This window comes from Bubalus bubalis, chromosome 16 (genome assembly GCF_019923935.1).
Source record: "Bubalus bubalis isolate 160015118507 breed Murrah chromosome 16, NDDB_SH_1, whole genome shotgun sequence".
NCBI lineage: Eukaryota > Metazoa > Chordata > Mammalia > Artiodactyla > Bovidae > Bubalus > Bubalus bubalis.
The window spans coordinates 55887546-55911671 of record NC_059172.1 but is presented as its reverse complement, the minus strand read 5'-3'; the positions used below and the strand labels follow the sequence as shown (position 1 = coordinate 55911671).

Here is a 24126-nt window from a genome sequence, read left to right as displayed (position 1 = left end):
ACCCAGCTCTGGTTTCACAGGAAGGAAAGGCGCTCAGGAGCCAGTAGGGCAGGAGGTGGTGGCTGGAATTAGCCCCACCAGCCCAAATATATCTGGTCTCCGCCTGCCACCCCTCTGGCACTTCCTGCCCCCTGGCACCTGCACCACCATGGGGGTGGGAGAGGGTCTAGGGGCTACTCCCTCCCCTGTGGGGGACCCCGGGCTCTCCAGGTGCCCTGTTGCTGGGGACACGTGGTAGGAGGTGGCGTCCCCAGCCCAGATCCCCAGAAGACAGGAATGGACAGGGTAGCTCCTTGGGGACCCTCACCTGGCCTCTATCCTCCAAGGGGTTAATCGGACCCTTTTTTTGGGGGGGGGCATTAGGGGTGGCCCAGGAACCTCCTCCAAACTGCCTGGCGGCTGGGAACAATGGGGCCATTGTGGGAGTTGCGGAGTGCGGGCAGGCTGCTGGCACAGGCAGCGCACCAGGGGCGGGACCTCACCCAGAGCCCGCCTGCCCGCCGGCTCTCTCCCCAGGTGCTGCCAGCGACAGAGACATCCTCCCAGCCCTCACCTCGCCGGCCGGGCCCAGACTCCTGGCACCAGCAGCACCTGGAGAGCCCTCCAGCTCTGCCCACGTTGCCATCCAGACTGCCATGACCCTACAGGAAGCAGGGGCATGTGGGCCAGGATGGGGTGGGGGTGGGGGCTGACGAGACAGGATGTATGCCTGTGATCCTCCTGCAGGGAAGACAGGAAGGCCAAATGGGGTTTCTGGTGTCAGTCCTGGCACCCTCAGGCCAGAAGGGCTTAGGGGATTGTGAGAGTGGTGACAGGCAGGGTCCCCTGCCCCCAGGCCTCAGTTCCTATGCTCAGCTCCCGGAGGAGGCCCAGCCCTGGCTGGCAGCCTAGCCACCCTCTGGGGCCAGGACACAGCAGGCAGTATGAGTGATGCAGTGGAATGAGCAGTGGGCTTGTAGTCAGGCTGACAAGGTTGCCAATCGTATCCCACCCCCTCTGAATGACAGGACTTTATCCGTCCCTTCAGTCCTTAGAGCCTCAGTTTCCTCACCTGCAAAATGAGGATCAGTATATCAAGTGAGATGCTAATAGCGAAACTAGCCAACAGAATGCCTGTGACATAGCCCTCAACAAACCACCTCGGGCCATGATGCCCCCTTATTAATCTCCTACATGGCACCCAAATCCATGGGCATTTGGTAAAGATGGGCACGGTCGAGAGATTTTCTCTTGATAGCTCAGTCGATAAAGGATCTGGCTGCAATGCAGGAGACCTGGGTTCGACCCTTGGGTTAGGATGATCCCCTGCAGAAGGGAATGATTACCCACTCCGGTATTATTGCCTGGAGAACTCCATGAACAGAGGAGCCTGGCAGGCTATAGTTGATAGGGTCACAAAAAGTCGGATATGACTGAGTGACTTTCAAGACATTGGGCCCACAGGCATCATCTCAGTGGTATCAAGTACAAAAACTTGGCTCCTCCTTTGTCCTCACAGAGGCCAGGTCCCCCAGCGAGGACTCCTCTGGGCCTCACTGGGTTTATCAACATTCAAACCCAGAGCATGAATCCAGAGAGCAGTTATCCACTCTCTTAGCCATAGGGCTGTCTCAGGAGACAGCAGGAGAAAAGCAAAGGGGAGTTTCCTTTCAACAGTGGCCACATCCCCTCCACCAGCCACCCCCACCCCTTGGCAGTCTCCCTGCAGGGTCTAGGCTGGGAGGAAGCAGGAGCCTACTTTGTTGCCATGGGCCTCTTTAAAGAGTGGAGGGTCTGAGAAGGTAAGAAGAGCAACTGGGACACACAGTTCTGAAAGTAGAGGTCCAGAGAGAAGACCTACCCTCTTCTCAGCTAGAGAGGGCTGTCCCTCTTGGGGTGGCTCCATAGCCCCCAAAGGGTTAACAAGGCCCTAAAAATAACCTGCTCCCAGCAGGACCCACTGATTGGAACCCTCCAGCCATCTGTTCCCATTTTCTCCTGTTCACATTGGAACATCTGAAACCAGCCCCAGAGCCCCAGCCCGATCCCAAAAATAGCCCCAGCCTGCCCAAGGAACAGGCCCCAGGGGCTGGGCAAAGGCAGCACGGCCGGCCCAGCAGTCAGGCATGGCTCAGGCCAACACTGATGCCTCATCCCAGGCCCATGGAAGGGAGATCCCTCTGTTCCCAGAAAGAAGTGGTGAGTAGAGCCAGGGGCTCCAGCCCACCCCTCTTAGTACCAGGCCAGAGCAGGTCCCCAGGAGTCCTGGAATCCCAGGCACTCTGCCACATCTGATCACTTTTACTCCTGAGAAGACCAAACCAAGTGTCTGCAGAGTTTCCCTCCTGGCGGGCATGCCTGCTACCCTGTCCTGGGATCCTCACCCAGAAGTTCCCAAGCCTTAGCCCGTCCATCATCCTGCTGTCATCCCAGGGCCTTTGGGAGCATTGCTCACCCAGAGTCACTCAGCATTCTCCCCTGACCTGCCCCAGGGCACACAGAGTCGAAACAGAACGTTTCTCAGCCCTGCCCACATGTACCCATGCAGCAGAGGAAAGGGTTTCGGGGGTGTCCTCTGGATGCCGATATGACCCCAGCCCTCCTCTGGGCTTCAGGATGGACTTCCTGCCCATCTGTGTGCAGCAGGTGCTGGGCCTGCCCGTCTGGGCTTCTACACATACCACAGACCTTGGCATTGCCCTGCCACACTCAGGGAAAATGCCCAGGCAGGGTACAGGGAATCCAGTAGACCCTGGGCCCCAAGGCAGGCCTGACAGCTGCCATCCATGTCACAGCTCCTCCCTGCTACTCTTCTCCCCAAGGGAGGTCCCAGACCCCTTAGGCCAGGAAAGAGAGGAGGCAGCCATTTAAGCCACTGAAGGACAGAGTGTCTTAATGGCTGTTCAGCCTGGTAAAGGAACAGAGCAGCAGGAGATGGGATTGTGGGAGGGGTGTTGAAGCTGATCTGAGCTAATAGCCTGTGGGAGGAGGGGTTCAGCCCCGAGAAGTGCTGGGCGATAGGGAGGCAGACAGGCCCTAAGCCCTCAGACCCTTCTGTAGGCCCACAGCTATTTCCCAAGCTTGCAATCATGATGCCTGCCAGCACCAGCAGTGGGGAAACTGAGGCAGCAAGAAGGTGGGTCTGGAAGGGTATTATAATCTAGGAGTCTCAAGTATTGGAAAGGCTGTTTCTTCCCCACCCCCATCTCCCCTGCTAAAGCCTCTGGGAGGATCAGGAGTTCCTATGACTAATAATAATTAGGAAACTCTCTAATATTTATTGAGCATTTACTCTGTAACATCAAGCTGCTAATCACAGGCATTATCTAATTTAGTACTCTACAAGAAAAGTCTCTTATCCCCACTTTACAGATAAGAAAACCGAGGCACAGGGACACTGAATAACTGCCTAAGGCAGATAGTCCAAACTTAGAAGAGTCAGGATTTGCACCCAGATACTCCAGCCATTTGCTCTTAACCATTTCACAATACAAGTTCGCCCTGGCAGCAGCCCTCTGTGCTCTGACGAAAGAATGGTGCCTCACTCCCTCATTCCAGACTCCCTCCAAACCTGATGCGCACCAGGTCCTAGCCAGAGGCCACAGTTCCTACCCAGGGACAAGATCAAAGAGAGGCCACAACTCCCCGCCCCCTCAACACAGGTGCCTGGCCTGCTGGGGCTCTGAGAGTAAAGTTCTTGGGCCACCCCAGCCCCGCCCACCCCCAACCCGTCATCCGTCACCCATCCTGGTCCCTAAGAGTCTGGGGAGGGAGCCCAGCAAGTTACCATGACAATGGCACAGGCCCCTGCTGAGAGGCCCAGAGGCAGGAGGAGTCTGTGGCCCCTCCCACTTTGCAGGTGGGGGTCAAAGGTCAAGTGGGACTCCACTAGTGATGGGTGGAGTCTCAGCCCTGCCCCCCACCCGCTCGGCCAGGTGTGGCCGCTGCTCCCAAGTGTTTTCATTGCCTGATTGGAAGCAGGACCACTTTCCTCCCAGTCCCTGGCGGGTGGTTGCCTCCAACAGGGAGGGTGGGGGGATTCGAAGCCCTCCCCTCCTGAGGACAGTCTAGAAGTGCCTCCTCCCAGTTCTGTACTTTCTCCAGCTTTCCCCAGTCTGGGATTCTACAGGCGTGTTTGTTGTGAATTCAGGGAGTTGTTGCTAAGTAAGGAAGGAGGGGAGGGAGGGAAGGAAGGGAAGGAGGGAGGGAGGGGGCAAGGAGGGGGTGGGGTGGCAGTAGGGAGAAAGTGTGCGTGTGCCTGCGTGCGTGCATGCGTGCGCGTGCGTGCGTGCGTGTCTAGGGGTCAGGGCAGAAACCACATTACCGTGGCTGGTGGCCACCCTGGCTTTGACTCAGCCAGCTGAGGCCAAAGCCAGCAGGCAGAGGGTAGCAGGCGCTTGGGATGACCAGGAAAGAAACCATACCTCGCCCTCCAGGGGTGACTGGGCTGGGGCTCCCCACCACCCACCCCGGCTGGGACTTTCACTGGAGCTGCGGTCGGCGCTTTAACCCTTCCTGCCCGGGCCCCGCCCCCGTCCCCACTGGGTCCCAGGTTGTAAGCTGTCAGCACCCTCTTCTCTGGGGGAGGAGAATGAAAGGAGAAGTAGGGGCAGAGAGCCAGGAGGAGGGCGCCCAAGACAAAAAGCCAAGCAGGAGGCTCCGGCAGAGGCAGGCAGAGCTGAGTGCGGAGGGTGTGAGAACACACAAGCACACGGACCTCTCACCTCGGGATAACGCGTGTCGGGCTCGGGCTCAAGGGTGCGGTCGGGGCTGGGGCTCCCTGTGGAGAGAGGGTCACAGCTCGAAGCCCCGGGCCAGCAATCTCTACCCCTGCTCCTCCCAGAACCCCAGCCCCACCCCCAGCACGCACACCACTAAGCATGTACACAGACAGGCTTGTAGCTCCAGGAAGTCCCTGAGCTACTCGGACACCACCCCCCCCTCCACGACTTCTGTGGATTGGCCGGGAGCCAGGCCTGACCCAGCCGCCCCACCGCACGGCTCCCCCTCCCTCCCCTGGAAGCAGGAAAGGAGAAGGCCCTGGAGATGCCTGAGGGCTCAGCCCCAGGGTCGGGGTGGGGTGGGCAGGGCTCCCACGTCCAGGCCTGAGGACTTGGGTGGAGGGATGGATGAGAGGCCTGAGGACCCCAGCTTCCAGCACCCACCACCCCGGGGTTATCCTGTGTCAGGGAAAAGAATGGTGTGGGTCCTCTGTCCCTGTGTGGTCTCCCTTGTCCCCGGAAGACTCAAGTCCTGGGGACTGGGCCTAGCTGGGAGGGCCTGGAGGGAGAGAATCGGGCATAGCAGTTCAGTAGGAGGGGGCCGGGTGAAGCTCCCACAGGCAGGCAGGCGGGAGGGAGGCTGGTGGCTCGGCTCAGTTTGTACTGGGGGTCAAAGGGGAGTTCTTTTCCGAAGAATTCTGGGAAAGAAGCCAACTAGAGCAAGCTGCTAACTACCCCTCCTTCTCTCTCTCACTGCACTGGAGGGGGGGGTGGGGGGCGCTGTCCCTGCCAACCAGACTTAACCCTCTCCAGCCTGTGGTGTGCCCAGGCCCAGGACAGGGGAACTGGGGAGGGAAACTCATGCTGGGCCCAACTGCCCATTCTAGGGGGCAAGCATAACATGCCTGCCAGAACATGGTACCACCTGTCCCCATCTGGTACCGCCCTGTCCTACCATCACCTGGGTGACTTTTCTGGGCTCATCTCCTGAAGGTGTCTGCAGTGACGTGCGTGCGTGCGCAGGTCTCAGAGACAGAGATTGAGAAACAAACTGAAGATTCCTTGCCAAGGCCCTCCCCCTGCTGGGTCACTGAGCACTGTACCAACCTGTGCCTTTACCCCTCCCCTCCTCCTGCCGGGTCCTGGGACCAGAGGCCATGGGAAGGGGGGTTAGGAGACAGCTTCTCTCTCTGCCCACCTCTGCTGCTGTCTCCTTAGGCCCTAGACTCCGACAACCAGCCCCTGCCCCAGCCCCCTTCTTCTTCACTGACTTGCTACAAGTGGTTCTAGAAGAAAGTCGTCAATTATAGCCTGAGGTCCCAGGATGGGAAACTGAGTCATAGCGAGGCATCAGGATTCCAAGTGCCTGTATCCCATGCAGACATGACCATCACAATTTTAGCTTTGGCAAAAAAAAAAAAAAAGAAGGAAAGAAAGCTCCCCCTAACAACCCCTCATCCTGTAGAACACGATAAAGGACTGTAGAACAAGAAGGACTTCTCAGGGTCAAGGCTACAATGGCAGCTGGCCCCACAGCCAATGTTTCATATTTTTGGGGTGGTATAACCCCCCAAGAGACCAGGCCCCTCTGTCTTCTGCTCAGGCTGGAAACATGAGTGTCTTGTTTTGTCTGCCCCTAACTAGCTAAGTCAACTTTTCTGAAAGCTCCCAGGTCTGGTGAGGCTGGCTGTTTCTTGTCTCCAATGAAGCAAGCCACCCCAAGGGCGGGGGGTTAAGTCCCTTCCCCCATCCCTTTCTGAAGAGCACTGGGCCTCCCTGTCACAGCCCCCCACGACAGCACCAGAACAAGAAGAGGAAGGACTGGGAGCATCAGACCCCTTGAGATGCCGGGTGTCTGGGGAGGGCAGAGGAGGAGAGTCCAGCCCTGGGGACAGTTTATCCCAAAGTCTCCCCACTGCGCACTTTCTCTCCAAGGACCACAGAACTGCCAGAAGCCTTGGCTTCCTTCCAGGAAACCTCCCTTTCAAAGGACAGAGGACTTCATGTCCCAGGGGGCCATTGGGAGACCTGTGACTACACCCCCAGACGTGTTCCAAGGGAGGAGGAAAGAGGCGGGAACAGAGCGCACGGAGTGTGCGTGTGTGCACACACACATGCATCAGAGACACAACCCCGGGCACACATACTTCTCAGATACTCTGACACGTGTACTTGAGAGAGAAACGGACACAACCCCCAAACACACACATCCAAGATACCTCTTTAAAATAACACAAACTCTCCAAAACTGACTCCCTCAGACCCACAGAAGTGCCCACACTCATAGAGAAAGCCCAAGGGGGCCCAGGAAACACAAATGACGTCGGCCGGTCACAGAACTGCTGACAGAAGGTAGACCCACATTGGAATATACGCACACACACAGAGACACTGAGTAGTATGCACATGGCCATGTGCTAGCACAAACTCTCTTTCTCTCTCTCTCTCACACACACACCCAGGCAATGCACAGCATGAAGCCAGATTAGAGCACTAAATTCTGGGCTAGTGGGGAGGAGGGGAGTCAGAGGAGGGTGGAGAAGTGCTCAGGGATTTCAAAACAATCCTGGTTTCGAAATGCTGGAAATGCTGGATTCAGGGCCATTCTCAGTTGAGGCTGGGGGTGGGGGGAGGGGAAGACAGGCCAGCACAGGGCCACCAGCCTGTGGGAGGAGGGACTTGGACAGAGGGCATCCCGGCCCCTGGGGACACCAAGGTTAGGAGGGGCAGGTGGCCAGGGCCCAGCAGGGAGGGCCCGGGGCGGAAAGGAGGCGGAGGAGAGGAGGCCTCTGCTCCAGCCGTGGACTAGAGAAGTTGGAAGGCGGGCAGGGGAGACTGCCTGGCCCCTCCCCCTACCTGGGGGCGGTGGTGGCCACCTTCTCCCCCGCAGAGTGGCAGCTGGTTCCCCTTGGCTGCCGGCTAGCAGAGCCCCGAGGCAGGCCTCAAGCTACGGGGCAGAGAGTGTGGGAGGACAGCAAGGGCCTGCAGCGGGTCAGGGACCCTCCCTGGGACCCAGGCGCCCCCCCACACACACACACTCAGGTCAGGGTGGGGGACATCTCCCAGGGAACCCGGACCTTCCTCCTCTCCATGGGGAGGGCCAGCCCTTACTTAGGTGGCTGACACAGTACTACAGACCCCCACACCCAGGAAGTCACCCCTCTCCTCCCAGGCCACCAGAATGTCCTTACAGCCCCTCCCCCAACCCCCAGGGAAAGTCTCTCCCAAGGAGGGGAGGTCAGGCCAGGCTGGGGGTGGGGCTCTGGAGGCCCGGCCCTGGCACCCAGCGGAGGAAATTCCAGGCGGTAACTCCAGGCTGCCTTCAGGGCGGCCTGAATGACCAGCAGCGGATCCAGCGCTGTGGCTTTCTTCACCTAGCCCCTTCGCTCCTAGCCTCTGGCTACCTGGCCCTCCAACTGGCTTCAGCCCCAGCTCTAAGAGTTAGAGAAACTCTAACTGGGGAAACTCGGCACACCCTGGAAGATCCTTTGGAGGAGCCTCGACTGGCCCTTTGGCCTGTCAGAGCCTTCTGGCCCCAGATCCTCGGGGGCAGCCCCCACAGTGTGGCTGCAGGTGGGCAGCCAGTGGGGCTGGCAGGCAGGGACACAGATGCCAGGTTAGAGCAGCCAGGCGCTCAACAGGTTGAGCCAGTCCCTGGAACAACCAGCCCCACCCCGGGGAGAGCAGCCCTGGCAGAGGCTCCCTGCCCGCGGCACCCAGCCTGTACCCGCTTGGCTCCCACGGCTGCCCACTTTCCCACGGTGTCATCCCCTCTGCCCCCTCCCCCACAAGTCGGCAACCTAGCAGAGCCCAGGGCTCCTGGCACCGGGAAAGGGTGCTGTTTTCCGGCACCTCTGGGTGCCCAGGCTCTTGGGGTGCCTCACTACCAGCAACCCAGGAGCCCCCAGAAGAGTCAACATGGCATCAGGCCAAGGAGAACCCCAAAGCACCCCCCACCTCCTTGGAAGCCTCTTCCAGTCTTGAGCAGACTGGACACCCAGACACCCTGGCTCCCCACAGCTGCCCCCCCAGGGCGCTGGGACAGAGTGGCAGCCTGTGGCGTCAGAGGCCGTGTGGAGGGCCCCCGGCTCCCGCCTTGGACTCCCTGGAGGTGGGGCTGCTGTTCTGGGTGGCTCCCTCCACTCCTGCCAGAGCTGCCTGCAACCCTGGTCCTTTCCTCCCACCCCACTCCTGGGCTCCACGAAGCTCCATCCCAGCCCCTCCCCCTGGAGGCAGGCAGCCCCCTTTGCAGGCATCTCCTTTAATCTAAAGCAGGTGCCAGGCATTCCAGCCCTTGCTGAGTCGACACTGCCACCCACTAGGCCTGTGCCCAGAAGGCTATTGCCCTGCCTGTTCATGGAAGTTGAGTCCCCAGCCCAGGGCTCCTGTTTAATTCACGTACCCAGAAACTGGGAGGCAGAAACTATCCAAAGAAAGCATGAGTGCCCAACACAGACTCAAAAAGCCAAGTTCACTAGGTCCCACATCATCACTGTTGTGATCACAAACACTAGTCCCTCTCCGGGACTCTGTCATCTCTTCCCACCTGGACCCTCAACCTCAGTACCTGGAGACTCACTGTGAGTCTCCATATGGCCCTCCAGAAGCCATGTCCAGCGTGAAGACCCTGCTAGCCCAAGCACAGGGGTTACTCTGGATCCAAGACTATATATATTCTCTCCTTCAGTAGAGAGTGCTCCCCAACATTAGCCCTTGCCCCACCCCAATCTGGAGCAACACAGGTTAGCAGAGAACCTCCAGAGGGAAGTGGCCAGAAGGCTGATCTTCCAGGCCTGGTGCTCTAAGGCCAAGGAGCCTGATCAGCTGAAGGAGGGCAGCACCTTCCATCCTGATACCAGACCTCCCTGCTCCTTACCTTTCTCTCCCATTCTCACTCTGTCCTGAGGCTTCTATCAGCAGGCGCCTCAGAGCTGATACCAGAAAGACAGGGCCTGAACATGCTCTTCCCCTGGGGCCATGAAATCACAGTCCTGACCTAGAGAAGGCAGCCAAGCCAGTGCTGGGGGGCAGCAGACAAGCCAGGCAGCCCCAGCCCAGAAGAAGTGGCTGATCCTTGGAGAGGCTGAGGCCAGGGGAGAGCAAGGGAAGCGGAAGCCCACCCACCCTGCAGGTCTTATTCAGAGAGCTGCCCTCCTCCAGAGACATCAGCAGGGTTACAGCAGACACTGTGTGAAGACAGCTTTCCTAGGTAAAACAGGAAACCAAGGCCAAAGATCAAGGGGGCCTCCAAGCCCCTTTCCCAGGGCCCAATCACATGCCCCACTCACCTCTCCCATAATAACACTTTTCCTCCATGCAGCAGAGGCCCCCCCAGACACAGACACAGACCCACACCCCAAGCAGCAGACAGACAGAAGGAGGAGGGAGGAGGGGGTGTCAGAAAAACCCGGAAGGAAGGAAGCTGGACAGACAGACAGAAGCTGATCCTGGCTTCCCTGCTCCAGAGAGACACCCTCCAAACTCCCTGACCGTCAGGGACACCCTCCCTCTCAGCTCCTAAGAGAACCTCAGTATCCCCTGAAACCAAATTCCAACAGCCCTGGGACAGGGCATACTCCAGCCAAGCAAGAAGCCCTAAGCCTCCCTTCTCTTCCTCATGTTACTCTCCCAAGAGCTCTTGAGACCAAGGCAGGGGCCATCTCCTCTGAGCCTGTGCAGAGACACCTCCAAGAACTGTGTGACTGCCCCACCCCCCAACTAAGCCCACACCACTGAGTCTTGGGGAGACTTCTCTAGTCACAGCCCCTGCTGCTCCTAGACAGTGCTTGGGGGCAGAGGGGGACCCCCAGCAATCTCCAATCCCAGTGCACCTCCTTCCGGAGGCTCCTATCAGCCAGGAGAGGAGTGCTGGGGGCTGAGACCCAAGGGGTTGGCGAGCCTGGGAGGGGGACTACATCTCCCAGAAGCCCCCAGGGCAGGGTTGCTGCTCCAGCTGGCCCAAGGCCGGCCTTGTTCTCTGCGCTAGGGTGGCAGGGTCCCCTGGCTGCCCCTAAGCCCTCCCCCCTGTGCTCTGGGGCTGCCAACCTGATTGGGGGCCCAAGAGTAGCCTCCGCTAACCCTGGGGGCGTCTCCCACCCCTTATACAGCTTGAGGGTGCGTGCCAGAGGGCCAAAGACAATCAAACTGTGTCCCCCCTCCCCAGTTCGAACTGGATCTCCCTCCTCGCGCCTCAGTTGGCCTGGCATGACTTTTCGCCCTCCGTCCCAGCCCACCCCTCACCTCGCGCGGGTCGGGGGTCCTCACGCCAGGCCGGAGTTGGACGCCATGACCAGGTCAGGATCGGTGGGTGGATTGGGGTCCTCCTGCTCGCCAGTTGGAGGTGCGGAGGAAGGCGGGCAGGTGGTGATCTTTTGATCCTGGACGCCTTGATCTCAATACCAGCCCGGCCCGGGAGTGGGTATCCGGGGGTCGCTGGGAGCCTGGGTTCCTGCCTCCCAACCGCGGAGCATGGTCGTGGGTGCCGGGCAGCGGCGGGAGAGCGCGCGCACCCGCCCGGCTCGGGGCTCGGGGCTGGGGTCTCGGCCCCAACCTCACGGCTCCGGCTCCTGCTCCTCCTCCCTTCCTTCCTTCCTTCCTTCCTTCGCCTCCTCCTTTCACTTTCCCCGAGGCCCGCGGGGAAGGCGGGCGCGGGGCGGGGAGGGGTCTGTCTGGGCGCTTATTGTTGGTCGGACGCGGAGGGTCCGGGTCGCAGCCCCCGGGCGGCGCGGCGCGGGGGGACCCAGGCGTGCGGGTGTCCGGCCGGCTGGCTCCGGGCGGCGGCGGTGGTGCAGCGGCCCCGAGTCCGGGGCATGTCCGGCCACTGGCTCCGCCGCTCGCCGCCGCCTCCCCGGGCTCCCCTGCGCTGCCGGAGCCTCGCTCGCCCCTCCACTCGGCTCCGCTCCCCAGCCTGAATAAGCATCGGGGCTCTCTGGCTGCCTCCTTCTGCCTTCATACCAGAGCCCGGAGAGGCCCCTGTCAAAATAAGAGCTCCCCCATCTCTCTCGCCTCCTCGCCCAACCCGGCTCCCCCAGCCTCCCAGTGGTCTGACTCGGTAAGGCGCCCGGCCGGCTAGCGGGAGGCTGGTTGGCCGGGGGGCGGGGTGGGGGTTTCTATCCCTCCCTCCACCCCATTCCCAAGGACTGGGCAGGAGACGTGCTAACAACATCTCAGGCTGGGGAGAGGTTTGACAAGCGTACCTGCCTATCTACACTGATTGGAAGCAGTGGGAGTTGCCTAGACCTCCCCACCCCACAGCGCGCGCGCGCGCGCGCGCGCGCGCACACACACACACACACACACACTCCACTAAGTCCCCTCTTCATCGTACCCACCCACATTCATCATGCGCTGAACATCTCTTTATTCACTTTATTCATCGCTCTTTCCTAGTAGACCATGAGGTCCTTGAGGATGAGGACTGAATTTTTTCATCTCAATCCTCAGCAGAGTGCAATGTGGATACTAATAAAGTATTTGTGAAAATGAAACCTTTGTTTTCCCAAAAGAATTCTATCCCTAAGTGCTATGCAAAAACACCCAAGACCTTACAGGAGAATAGATCCAATGAAAAAGAAGTAAAGGGCTTTAAAAAAGCATTTCACATATGTTATATCAACGTTTGCCACAAACCTGTGAGAAATGTTATGGCCCCCGCACACTGATGAGGACACCAAGGCTTGCATTAGTTAAGGACTTCCTCAGGGTTACACTGATAGAAAGTGGCAAGCCAAGGACTAGAGTTTGGGTCTCTATCCCAGGGCACTTTCCCTGGATCCCACTGTCCCCAAGCACCCAGAATTAATACCAAGAAGGAATAAGCATGGACACTTCAGGAAGGAAGGACACTAGCAAGCCCCTTTGCTCATGCGATTTGATTCCTCTGAGCTCTCCCCTGCCCCTAACCTCCTACTCTTTTGACCACCTATTACATCTATGTCACCCAGCTGAGTACCTACTTGCATGTTTTATCTTCACTCTCCTGTGTGCATGTCGTTGCCCCAAAGATTCTTGAGGGCCCAGACCATGCCTTCTATGCCTCTACATAAACCCACAGCACTCAAGTGCTGGGTTCATAATAGGGATCCAGTAAAAACCTATATGCAGGCCAGGAGGCAACAGTTAGAACTGGACATGGAACAACAGACTGATTCCAAATAGGAAAAGGAGTACGTCAAGGCTGTATATTGTCATCCTGCTTATTTAACTTCTATGCAAAGTACATCATGAGAAGCGCTGGGCTGGAAGAAGCACAAGCTGGAATCAAGATTGCCAGGAGAAATATCAATAACCTCAGATATGCAGGGTGACACCACCCTTATGGCAGAAAGTGAAGAGGAACTAAAAAGCCTCTTGGTGAAAGTGAAAGAGGAGAGTGAAAAAGTTGGCTTAATGCTCAACATTCAGAAAACGAAGATCATGGCATCTGGTCCCATCGCTTCATGGGAAATAGATGGGGAAACAGTGGAAACAGTGTCAGACTTTATTTTCCTGGGCTCCAAAATCACTGCAGATGGTGACTGCAGCCATGAAATTAAAAGACGCTTACTCCTTGGAAGGAAAGTTATGACCAACCTAGATAGCATATTCAAAAGCAGAGACATTACTTTGCCAACAAAGGTTCATCTAGTCAAAGCTATGGTTTTACCAGTGGTCATGTATGGATGTGAGAGTTGAACCATGAAGAAAGCTGAGCGCCGAAGAATTGATGCTTTTGAACTGTGGTGTTGGAGAAGACTCTTGAGAGTCCCTTGGACTGCAAGGAGATCCAACCAGTCCATTCTGAAGGAGATCAGTCCTGGATGTTCATTGGAAGGACTGAGGCTAAAGCTGAAACTCCAGTACTTTGGCCACCTCATGCGAAGAATTGACTCATTGGAAAAGACTCTGATGCTGGGAGGGATTGGGGCAGAAGGAGAAGGGGATGACAGAGGATGAGATGGCTGGATGGCATCACCGACTCGATGGACATGAGTTTGGCTGAACTCCTGGAGTTGGTGATGGACAGGGAGGCCTGGCGTGCTGCAATTCATGGGGTCGCAAAGAGTCGGACAAGACTGAGCGACTGAACTGTACTGAACTGACTGAAATACTCACTTGATGGGTTGATGGTACCTGGAGATGAGCGCTGAGCAAGGTCTGGGGAGGCACCGGTAGAAAAGGGGGAGAAACCCTGAGAGAAGATAACATTCCCTGTGGGTGCCTAACATTGACATTTACAAAGCATTTTCATACACATTATCTCTTGATTCTGCTTTGAGCCAATCAACAAAACTTTGACAAGTGTCTATTATCTGCTATGCTAAGATCAAGCTGGGTCAGGGATTGAATCATCACAGCTCTATGAGGTAGGTATTATTCTCACTTAAACGAAAAGAAAACTAACGCCCAGAGAGGCTCAGCTCTGGTATAAAAGATCTCAGAGCCTAGGATGGTACCTGACCCATAGAAGTAGGGTTTCATCTCCTCTCCCCTCTCTAGGTCCTGAGGATATAAGATGAGCCACAAGACAAGAGGGTTATTTCTCAAAGAAGATTTGCTTGTTAGAAGGAAGGGTCCATTCAGTTACTTGGGTCAGTTTCCCATTTACATACGTGACAAGACACACGGGCTTGATTATCTATTTGGCACCATGCGGGTTCATAGCAGGTCCAGAAAACAATGTTTGTAGCAGGGAATGATGGCCATGTTGCAAGGGGTCAGTTAATTGTGGCACACTGTAAGTTCCAGTGTATTCGGCATGTCCGTGGAGGTGCCATGTAGAGCACTCCCTTGGGTGGGGCTGTGACTCATTGCCCCAGCGTAGGTTCCAGGTTGGGATGCGGAGCCCCAGCTCTGGGCAGCCACGAGTTCTGGGTGGAACCCTGGAGTGAGCGAGGAGGAGAGGAGAGAGGCCAGTGGCCCATTGCTGGAATAGAGTGGCTCCCTCTACTGGCAAGTTCGGGGAATCACCGTGTGTTTTCCCATATCTCTGTGTCACTATGTCACGAGGAGTGTCACAGGTGTGTCAGCGAGTGTCGGTGGAAGTTCGGGCATGGGTATCGTTGTGTGAGAGTGCCTGTTCGTGGTGCAGTGTGGGTGATCCAGCGTTACGCGGGTCTGTTTCTGGAACCACAACGTGTACACACAACAACATTTTGTAATGCAATTAACTTTTGGGGTGGGGGTAGGGGGTGGGCGGTGTTAGGGCTATTGATTATTTGAGATTTCTACCTGGGATGACGAGGACGAAAGGATCCTCCAGCTGGTACTCATCGCCGATCTCGGGCAGGTGGGAGGAATTCTGAACTGGGGAACAGTTCCTGGGAAGGGACTCTATCCCTAAGCTACAAAAAATCCAAGAAAGGGTTAACTTTGAACCCCCACAGTGACTTCAATCATTGGCTCAGAGCACTGTCAGTCAGCTTCCTGGGGCGGGGCTTGTGGGGGCCGCCTTCAGACTGCCCAGCGCCCCTCACTTGCCCCTAGACCCCCCAACTTGGTTTCACCTCTGGGCTGCAGCCACACCCCCCACCTTGATGAAGACACCTTCCTGAGCCGTGGAGAAGGAGCGGATCTGGGCATCCTGGCTTCTCCACTCACTCCAGCTGCCTGGCTTCCTGATAGATGGTGATTATTATATAATAGACCTGCTGGACAGAGCCGTGCCAGAGCTCGGAACACTTTGCCCCTCCTCGAAGCCTGCCCCAGGGCCTGGCACCAGCAGCACAGGGCCCGCCGCCCAGCTCCACCGGCGCCCCCGGCACCGCCTCCACTCCGGGGCGGGAGACCCCTGGGCCACCCTCCCCGGTGGCCTTTGGGGCCACGTCTTGGGACGGGGCGGGCGCCAGGCTGGGAGTCCGGCGGGCGCCCAGCAGGTCTCAGGGTTGGCCTGAGGAGTACGGTGTTACCAGCGCCTCTCCAGAATTGTGGGACCCACTTGGCCCCTTCCAACCTGAACTTGGAACTTGGGAGCCAATAGAGGTGGGGATTGGGGGCGTAGGGACCAGGGTCGGATTGGGGAAGTTTGGAAAACGTGCGGGGGGCAGGGAGAGGGAGGCTGGGAAAGGGGGCCGGCAGGGGCAGTGGGGGAGGGACTCTTATCCTGACAGGGCTCCCTCCTTCCCCGACTGGAGGGTTTGGAAAAACTGAGCAGGCAGCCAAGGCTTGGCTGGAAATTCTGCAGCCCACCCTCCTGGGGACACAAAGCTGGAGGGCGGAGGCAGGGCGGCGGGGGAGAGAGCACGACCCCGGGGAGGGCAGGGCCTCTTTTGGGGCTGGGGGCCTAGGGGCCAGGTCCCTGGGGAGGGGGTTCCTGGCGCTGTCTCCCTGCAGTCTGCTTACCCTTGTCCTCTACCCCCTCCTTCCCCCCCTTCCTCCTCCTCCCCGGCTCCAGTCTTTGCAGATTGCAGGCAGACTTAACTCCTTGAGCGCCAGCCCGGTGGACTCCTAGGTGGTGACGCTTGTGAGGGAGGGCAAGAGGGAGGGACTCCAGACCCCACTCCCACCCACGGCTTAACACCTTGTGGCCCAGAACGCATTCTCTGGAACTCGGTCTTGTCAGAGCCCTGGAAAGCTGCCTAATCCTCGAAAAGCGACCCACAAAAACCGGCACCTGAGAGCTGCGTAACCCAGCCCGCTCTTCTGCCAAATCTTAACTGTCTTACCCTCCCCCGCCACCCTAACCCTCGGTGCCTCTTCCTCCTCCCTTTGGCCGCCCTCCCGCCGCCACCCCCACTAATTGCTGCAAAGAGCCCTGACTGATAGAAGGCTGCAGGGAACCCGGAAGTCTGGGTGCCGTGGCGGCCTCGGCGTTCTCATCCCGCCCGCGAGGCCCCGCACAGGTGACCGCAGCCCGGGGCCTCTTTGGATTCCAGAGGGCGCCTTCACCCATCTGCGGGAGTAGCTACCCAACCGAGGCGGGGAATGCTAGCCTCCCCCAGCCCCAGCTAGGACAAGAGCCCGAGGAGCCGGAAACCCTGACTTCACTTCCACCCTAGCCCCTCTCCTAAGCAGCACTTCCTCCGCCGTCAGATTTGCGCGCCCAGTTCGGGCAAGGAAGACTCTGCCTGAAGGCAGTGCCTCAGTCTAGGCAGGAAGGGGTTAACGGAGCTCCCAGGCGCCCTGGGAGAGCCAGGTGAGGCACCGCCCATCTTGGCCTTCAGGTGTGCCTGTGGGGAAGCGGAGGGACGCTGACCTCTGGGCTGCTCTTTTGCCCCCTGGTGGCTAGACCTGGCTTAGCAGTCCCTGGCAAAAGATGCGCTCAGGTGGGGATTGGTGGAAGGAAAACTTTGGAGACTGCTCGAGTACTCCTTCTGCAGGAGCAGCACCTTCGGAGAGACAGAGGATGCTCTGGGGAGGCTGGTGGAGCTTCCACAATCCCTGCCATGCCATCCTCACTTATCAGGCTGCCTCAGTAACTTCCAGATGTTTGCCCTAGGGACTCTATTTGTGGGTCCCAGGTGCCCAGACACCTGGAGGAGGATAGGACAAAATAGAAGACACCCTATCCTGCCAGAATCTCAACCTAATGAAGGGGGGCAGTAGAGGGAAGCTGTCCCTCATCTTCTTTTCTATGTCCCAGGCCTTCCCAGAACTCCCTGCAGTCCGCTTCCCTCCAGACCCCAGCAGCAAAAGCAGACCTCTAGCCAGGCTTCAGCACTCCTATCAGCTACATGATTCCCCCATCAGTGTCCCTCCCCTCAAGCTCAGTTGCCTTCAGATTTCTCCTCCATAAAGGAGGCCTCTTGATGGATTCGAGGTGCTGACAACCATTTCTTCCTATTGCAGGCAGGGCTAACACCTTTCCTCCCCTCTACCCAGAAACCCTCCCAGGTTAGCAAAGGCTGTGACCTTCAAGGGTTCCTTTCTCCATTTTTCCCCCTAATTGCCCCACTTCCTTCCCTCCCCCATTTCCCATTATCTTCTATCTAAGACTTCCTTTCCCATAAGCAGTTCACCCAACCAAGGACAATCCTGTTCTACTTGGAGGCTATGATACCTGACTCCTCCAGGAATCCTTCTCTGACATCTACTTATTTGTTCAAAAAATATCTATTGAGGACTTCCCTGGTGGTCCAGGGGTTAAGAATCTGAAGGCCAAGGCAGGGCACATGGGTTTTATTGCTTGTCGATCCCTGGTCTGGGAAGATACTACATGCAGCGGAACAACTAAGCCCGTGCACCACAACTACTGAGCCCGTGCTCTTGAGCCCTTGCTCTGAAACAAGGGAGGCCTGCCCACCGCAACTAGAGTAGCCCCTGCTCACCAGCCAACATGTGCAGTGGCAAAGACGCAGGCCAGATAAAAATAAAAATGAATTTTAAAAATAAATAAATATTTTTTTAAAAAAGAGAGAGATCGCCAAGGCTGCATTCCCCAACAATCTACTTCTATTAAGTTCTCCAAGTTCCAAAAGAAAGGAGACTAGCTGGAAAGCCAAGAGCATATGACCTTGGACTAGTCAGCCTCATCTCTGGACCTTAGTTTCTTCAAAAAACAAAGGAGTTGGATGCGCTTATCTCCAGGCTCTTTTTTATCAGGAAGATAGCAGTTAAATAGCAGGTTTAGTTTGTTCAGAGAAAAACAATCACGTGGCTCTAGCCAGCTTGGGAATAGAAGGCAGAGTTCATAAGCCTAGGAAAGGCTGGCGGAGGCAGGGCCTAGAGAAAGCCACTTGAGTCACCTCCTACTCACTTACCAGGTTGCCTGGCAGTTGTGAGTCCTGGGAACATTTAATTCTTGTCATCAACTCAAAGCAAGAGCCTTTCTGAGGTTGTGCTAGAAGGGATGAGCCCTGGGGGACAGCACCCCCTGAATATCAATATAATGAAGCTGCATTAATTTGCTCTTCCCTCACTCAGCCATGTCCAACTCTTTGTGATCCCATGGACTGCAGGTTCCTCTGTCCATGGGGATTCTCCAGGCAAGAATACTGGAGTGGGTTGCCATTCCCTTCTCCAGGGGATCTTCTTGACCCAGGGATGGAACCTGCATCTCCTGTGTCTCCTGCATTGCAGGCAGATTCTTTACCATTTGAGCTACTAGGGAAGCCCATGTAGCACCACAGAGCTTTTATTTTGAAGAGATAGGATGTTCAGAGGTAAGGAAACTGAGGCAGAGGGTGGTAAAAGGACAGGCCTGAAATCACATGGCTGGTGAGTGACAGCTGGAAGGGGCGCCCGGGTCTCCTCACTCCCAGTCCAGACTCTTTCCACGACACCACTGCAGCACTTGCTTCCAACTTTCCATTGGACTTCTTCCTGCGTCTGGCTCATTTCCCTGTGAGGCCATAAGATCTGGGAAGGCAGGCTTGGCCTCCTTATCTGGACATCCCCCAGAGCCTGGTACATGGCTCTAAACAGAGGGAGGGGTACTCAGAACTCCCAGTCTCCCAGCCACCCTTTCCTCTCTCATCATGACCCTATTTACATGCACGTAGATCTCTGACTCAGTCTAAAAAGGCATCCCAGGATTGTGGACAGAGCCTTGGGCCAGGCATATTCCCAGGCCTAAAATCTGCTCTGTGACTCTGAGCAAGTTGATTAACTTCCCTGGGCCTCGTTTTCACCATCTGTCGAGACCTATAGCAAATTCTAACTCCAGGAGCATTTGTAACTTGAAATCACAGATTAGGATGTGTTTCTTAAAGCTATAACTCTGAAGTAGGGTAAAAGCTTAAACCTTTCTGCCTTTGGGGGCTTCTCCAGTGGCACAGATAGTAAAGAGTCTGCCTGCAATGAAGGAGACCTGGGTTGAATCCTTGGGTCAGGAAGATCTCCTGGAGAAGGAAATGGCAATCCACCCCAGTATTCTTGCCTGGAAAAATCCCATGGACGGAGGAGCCTGGCAGGCTACAGTCCATGGGGTCTCAAAGAGTCAGACACAACTGAGCAACTAACACTTTCAGTTCACTTTCTGCCTTTTTGCAGGACCCCATAACCCCAGGACTATGTCCGCTCTATCTGCAGAAACTAGGTGCTGCTTGATGCAGGCACTGATACCTTGATACCATGCCAGGTTGTATGAAAGTGACAAATGTGTAGCCTGAGTATATTCTGGGGTCCCAAATAACAAGAATAATTTCGAAAAGGAATCACAGTTTTTACTTGTATCTCTTTTTTTTTCTTTTTTTTAAATTTTATTGGACTCTAGTTCTTTACAATGTTCTTTTAGTTTCTTCTGTGCCACTACTGGTAAAGAACCCACCTGCCACTGCAGGTTAGATGTAAGAGACTCCAGTTTGATCCCTGGGCCAGGAAGATCCCCTGGAGAAGGGCATGGCAACCCACTCCAATGTTCTTGCCTGGAGAATCCCGTGGACAGAGGAGCCTGGCAAGTTGCAGTCCATGGTGTCCTGAAGAGTCGGACAGGACTGAAGCAACTTAGCACAGCACTGTACAGCAAATTGAATCAGCTATATGTATACATATAGTCCCTCCCTTTTGGACTTTCTTCCCATTCAGGTAACCACAGAGCATTATTTACTTTTATCTCTTGAAGGTGATCCAGTTCTTAACCTACAGCACATCTTGTTCAAATTCCCTTTCCTCTTCTATTCTGCTAAACCTTGCAACAGTTAAATTGCTCACTGCAAACCCGAAATCAGCCCCCTTCTCTGCCTCTCTCTGTTCTTTATATTCAAAAGGTTTTCTGTCTCTTTCACCAGTCACCTTTTTACTTTTTCCTAGAGTAGCTTAGCCTCTCAGGTTTCATTATTTTCTTTTTTCCTTCACCCATTACCCAGATTCTCCCTAACACACAAGAAAGTTACCTGTCTCCTGTCTCTCTAGTCTTATCTGTCACCTCCTATTCTCCCAGCTCTATGTTACAAAAGCCCTGAGCAGGCCATGACAAGATTTCCAACAAGTGAGGGATAAAATTATCTCGGGGGTGAGGGGCTGCAGGGCAGAGGGAGTCTGAGAACAGTCATTGGTTAATAAGTTTTTATCCTGTAACAGATAATAAAGGCACCTGCCCTAAAGGAGCTTATAAAATGGGGACAACTAAAGAACAATAAAAGATGCTAAATCATTAAAAGATGCGGGGTTGATGCAACCCGCTCTGGTTTCGTCCTTTGGTCGACATGGAAGAGAAACAGGAAACTGACCTCAGGTACAGGGGAGCACAGAGGTGAGGGGCGCAGATGGAGCTGAAGCAGGAGGAATCACAGATCCTGGTGGGAAGGGGTCTCAAAGACCAACTGCTGCTGCTGCTGCTGCTGCTAGGTCGATTTAGTCGTGTCTGACCCTGTGCGACCCCATAGACGGCAGCCCACCAGGCTCTGCCGTCCCTGGGATTCTCCAGGCAAGAACACTGGAGTGGGCTGCCATTTCCTTCTCCAATGCATTAAAGTGAAAAGTGAAAGTGAAGTCGCTCAGTCGTGCCGACTCTTTGCGACCCCATGGACTGCATCCTACCAGCCTCCTCCATCCATGGGATTTTCCAGGCAAGAGGTACTAGAGTGGGTTTCCATTGCCTTCTCTGCCAAAGACCAACTACCTAACTCTAATTCTTTCTGATTCTCAACTCTCTGTTAACATCCCAAGCAAGCAGTATATCAGCATCTTGATGAATATCTCTAGTAATGGGACAGTCCGTTCCACTTACGAACATCTGTTTTTCCTTTCTTTGAGCTGAATTCTATCTCCTAGTGGTCTCTATTCATTAGTCCATGAATTACCTCCTGGCCCTTCATATATCTAAGCTTTAATGATTTCAGTCTCTTCTTTTCTCTGGCCTAAACATTCCCAGTTCACTAATGTTATGCCCACAATGACACCTGGCCAGCTTAAAGTAAAGCAGGACTATCAATCCTCTCCTTTATTCCAAACACTATACCTCTATTAATATGGCTTAAACTTGGATTCACTTTTGGTGACCATGTTATGATGATGACTCGGACTGAATTTACTAACCCCCCCCAATTCTGTTTTACCTGAACTGCCTCTAAGACACGTGTAGTCTCTGTGTGTTGCTGAGATCTTACACAGATCTCTGATCATTTCATCTTGTTAGGTTTTCCTACCATCCTACGCATGGAGATGTTATTTGGATCCTTACCCTGTCTTTCAAAGCGTTTACTATACCTTGAGGTTTATCTCTGTGAAATGTGATACTACATTTTCATATACACTATCTAAAAAATATTTAACAGGACAGAGATGAAAGCAAGTCCTAAAGCAAACAAATGTTCCTGGTTGATACCAGTCCACGTCATACTGAGAAGCAGCAAGATCCAGGGTCTTGTAGGTGGAATGGGTCAGATCATAATGAACCTCACAAGCCTAATAGAAGATTAAGAAAGTCAGAAGGCTCAGAACCACAACAGAGTTTTTGAGTAGAAGAGTGACATGGAAGCAGACTATAGGTATAGCAACAGAATAAAACACTAACTGTGGAACTCCACAGATCTGGACTTGAGTCCTAGCCTTATTGCTTACTAGCTGTAGAACTTGGACAAATTAACCACTCTGAGCATCAATTCCTTCTTCTGTAAAATGATACCTACTTTATAGATTAGGGTGAAGATTAAATTAAATGACATATATGAAGAGCCTAATACATAATGGGTGTTCAATAAATCAGGCTTTCCCAGATGGCTCAGTGGTAAAGAATTCACCTGCCAACATAGGAGACGTTGGTTTGGTCCCTGGGTAGGGAAGATCCCCTAGAAAATGGCAATCCATTCCAGTATTCTTGCTGGGAAATCCTATGGACAGAGGAGCCTGGCAGGCTACAGTCCACGAGGTCACAAAGAGTCAGACATAACTGAGCACGCAAACTCAAATCAGGTAGACAAAAAAGGAGAGAAGAAAGTCATGTTTCAGATGGGTTTGGTTTCTAAGAGGAGACTATCTTTCTAGGAGGCCCAGGAAAGAATGAGGCTATAGGGAGAGCCCCAAATGACTCACTGGGCACTTGGTCTCAGGTCATCTAGATGAAAGGGTACAGGGGTAGACGCAGATTCTCCTCTTACAAAGAATTGATACCTCCTGAACTCTAGTTACATATGGAGGATGACAGAAAGAGAGGACTCACAGGTAGCACCAATATTTTTACACTGGGTGGTGATGAGGAAGTACTGTAAGGAGGGGTGATGGTGTTCAGAAGACAGGTTCATGGTTAGAGTTGTTGAATCAAGCATGATGAGAAGTATACCCTGGTTCTGACCCCGAGGATGTAAGAGACTTGAGTAAAGCCTGGAGAGAAGTCAGAGCCAGATTCATGTATTTGGGACACACCCCATGCCAGTGGGTGTTGTAGGCATGGCGTGAGGTCTCTGAGGATGAGTTGGGAAGTGAACCAAGGACTGTGCCATGCAGGACCTCCCAGAGCCGCACTGATTCTGTTTGGGACTGAAGAAACTGTCTGATCCCGTGCCCCCACTCCCATTTCCTGCCCCCTGGTCAGAATTGAATACAGAGGAGACCTTCCATCCACCTTCGCATCACTGAACTCTGTCCAGAGCCCACGGGAACCCAAACTGTGTCCCTCCATAACCCTCTGCTTTTCTACCCTGATGTCAGAAGGAATTCAAGCTCTTGTCCAGCCAATAGACTCTAGCTTGTTGCTATAATCCTGGACTTGAGAAGGAAAAGACGAAGGGGAAGGTGTAGAGACAGGGGTAGGCAGGGACAAAGTGAGCTGCAAGAGAGAAACAGAAAAGCTGAAGTGGGGGGGGGGAGGTGGGGGAGTGGGGAAAGGTGAGCACCATGGGTACAGGAAAAGGCAGACTGATAGAAGAGAAAACAAGACTCAAGGAGGGGGCAGAAAAAAAAGATTTGCCGAGAAACTGATGAAGTGCAACTGAGAAAACTGTTGCCATGGTGACGGGTCCCGAGGAGGGAGTAGGAATATAAATCGGATTATGAGTTGGGGGAGTGAAGAGGGGGGGTTGCTCAAGACCCAGAGGCAGTGTCCCCACCTCAGGCCCTCCCCACCAGACCTCCTTAATCCATAGGAATGCCTTTCTCAGAGGTCTTGCGTGGCCAGTGGGGAGGCCAGTGGGGAGCGAGGAGTGAAGGAGGGCCCCAGGCACCCTCCTATCCCCGGCTTCCTAGGCTCTTGGCGAGTTCGCTCCATAGACCCTAGTTTCTGTCATTCTACCTCTTCATCAGTGAAGAGAGGGGAGGGAACTTGTTTTAAACACCTACTATGTGCCAAACACTGTGTTGGACACCTCAGGCGTTGTTACATTCCGGCGGCAGCACAGCCCTTGGAGGTAGATTTGATCGCCTCCACTGGTAGGCAGGAAACTTCGAACAAGGCCCCAAGCTGGCAAGCAGCAGCCAGAGTGGGGCACAGTGGGGCCCATCTCCTCCAAAGCCATTTCCTCCCTTCCTAGCCCTCTGCCTACCTTGCAGAACCTGTGTCGCAGTCCCTGGCTTTTCCTGCACCCCCTTCGGACTGGACGGGGCAGGATGGGCGCTGTTGGGGGGGGGAGGGGAG

The 24126-nt window shown here is 55.1% G+C and overlaps 1 protein-coding gene and 1 long non-coding RNA gene across 6 annotated transcripts in view; both read right to left on the bottom strand.

The window, feature by feature from the left end:
• BCL9L (BCL9 like) overlaps nt 1-11699 on the bottom strand; it is a 28371-nt gene extending 16672 nt beyond the window's left edge. For 2 of the 5 annotated variants that reach the window (XM_006078651.4, XM_006078655.4), the window contains exons 1-2: nt 10941-11698; nt 4704-4759 (exon numbers count right to left, since the gene is read on the bottom strand). The gene's annotated coding sequence lies outside the window, so the exon portion shown is untranslated. Of the gene's footprint in view, nt 1-4696; nt 4760-10940 lie in introns of all 5 variants that reach the window. The other 3 variants (XM_006078652.4, XM_006078653.4, XM_006078654.4) reach the window with 3 other exon arrangements.
• A 2939-nt stretch (nt 11700-14638) lies between these two features.
• LOC123329803 lies at nt 14639-16326 on the bottom strand. Its single transcript, XR_006545382.1, has 3 exons — nt 16198-16326; nt 14910-15022; nt 14639-14801 (listed from the first exon to the last, which is right to left on the bottom strand). It is a non-coding gene; the product is annotated as an uncharacterized LOC123329803 (long non-coding RNA).
• Between the last annotated feature and the right edge of the window lie 7800 nt (nt 16327-24126).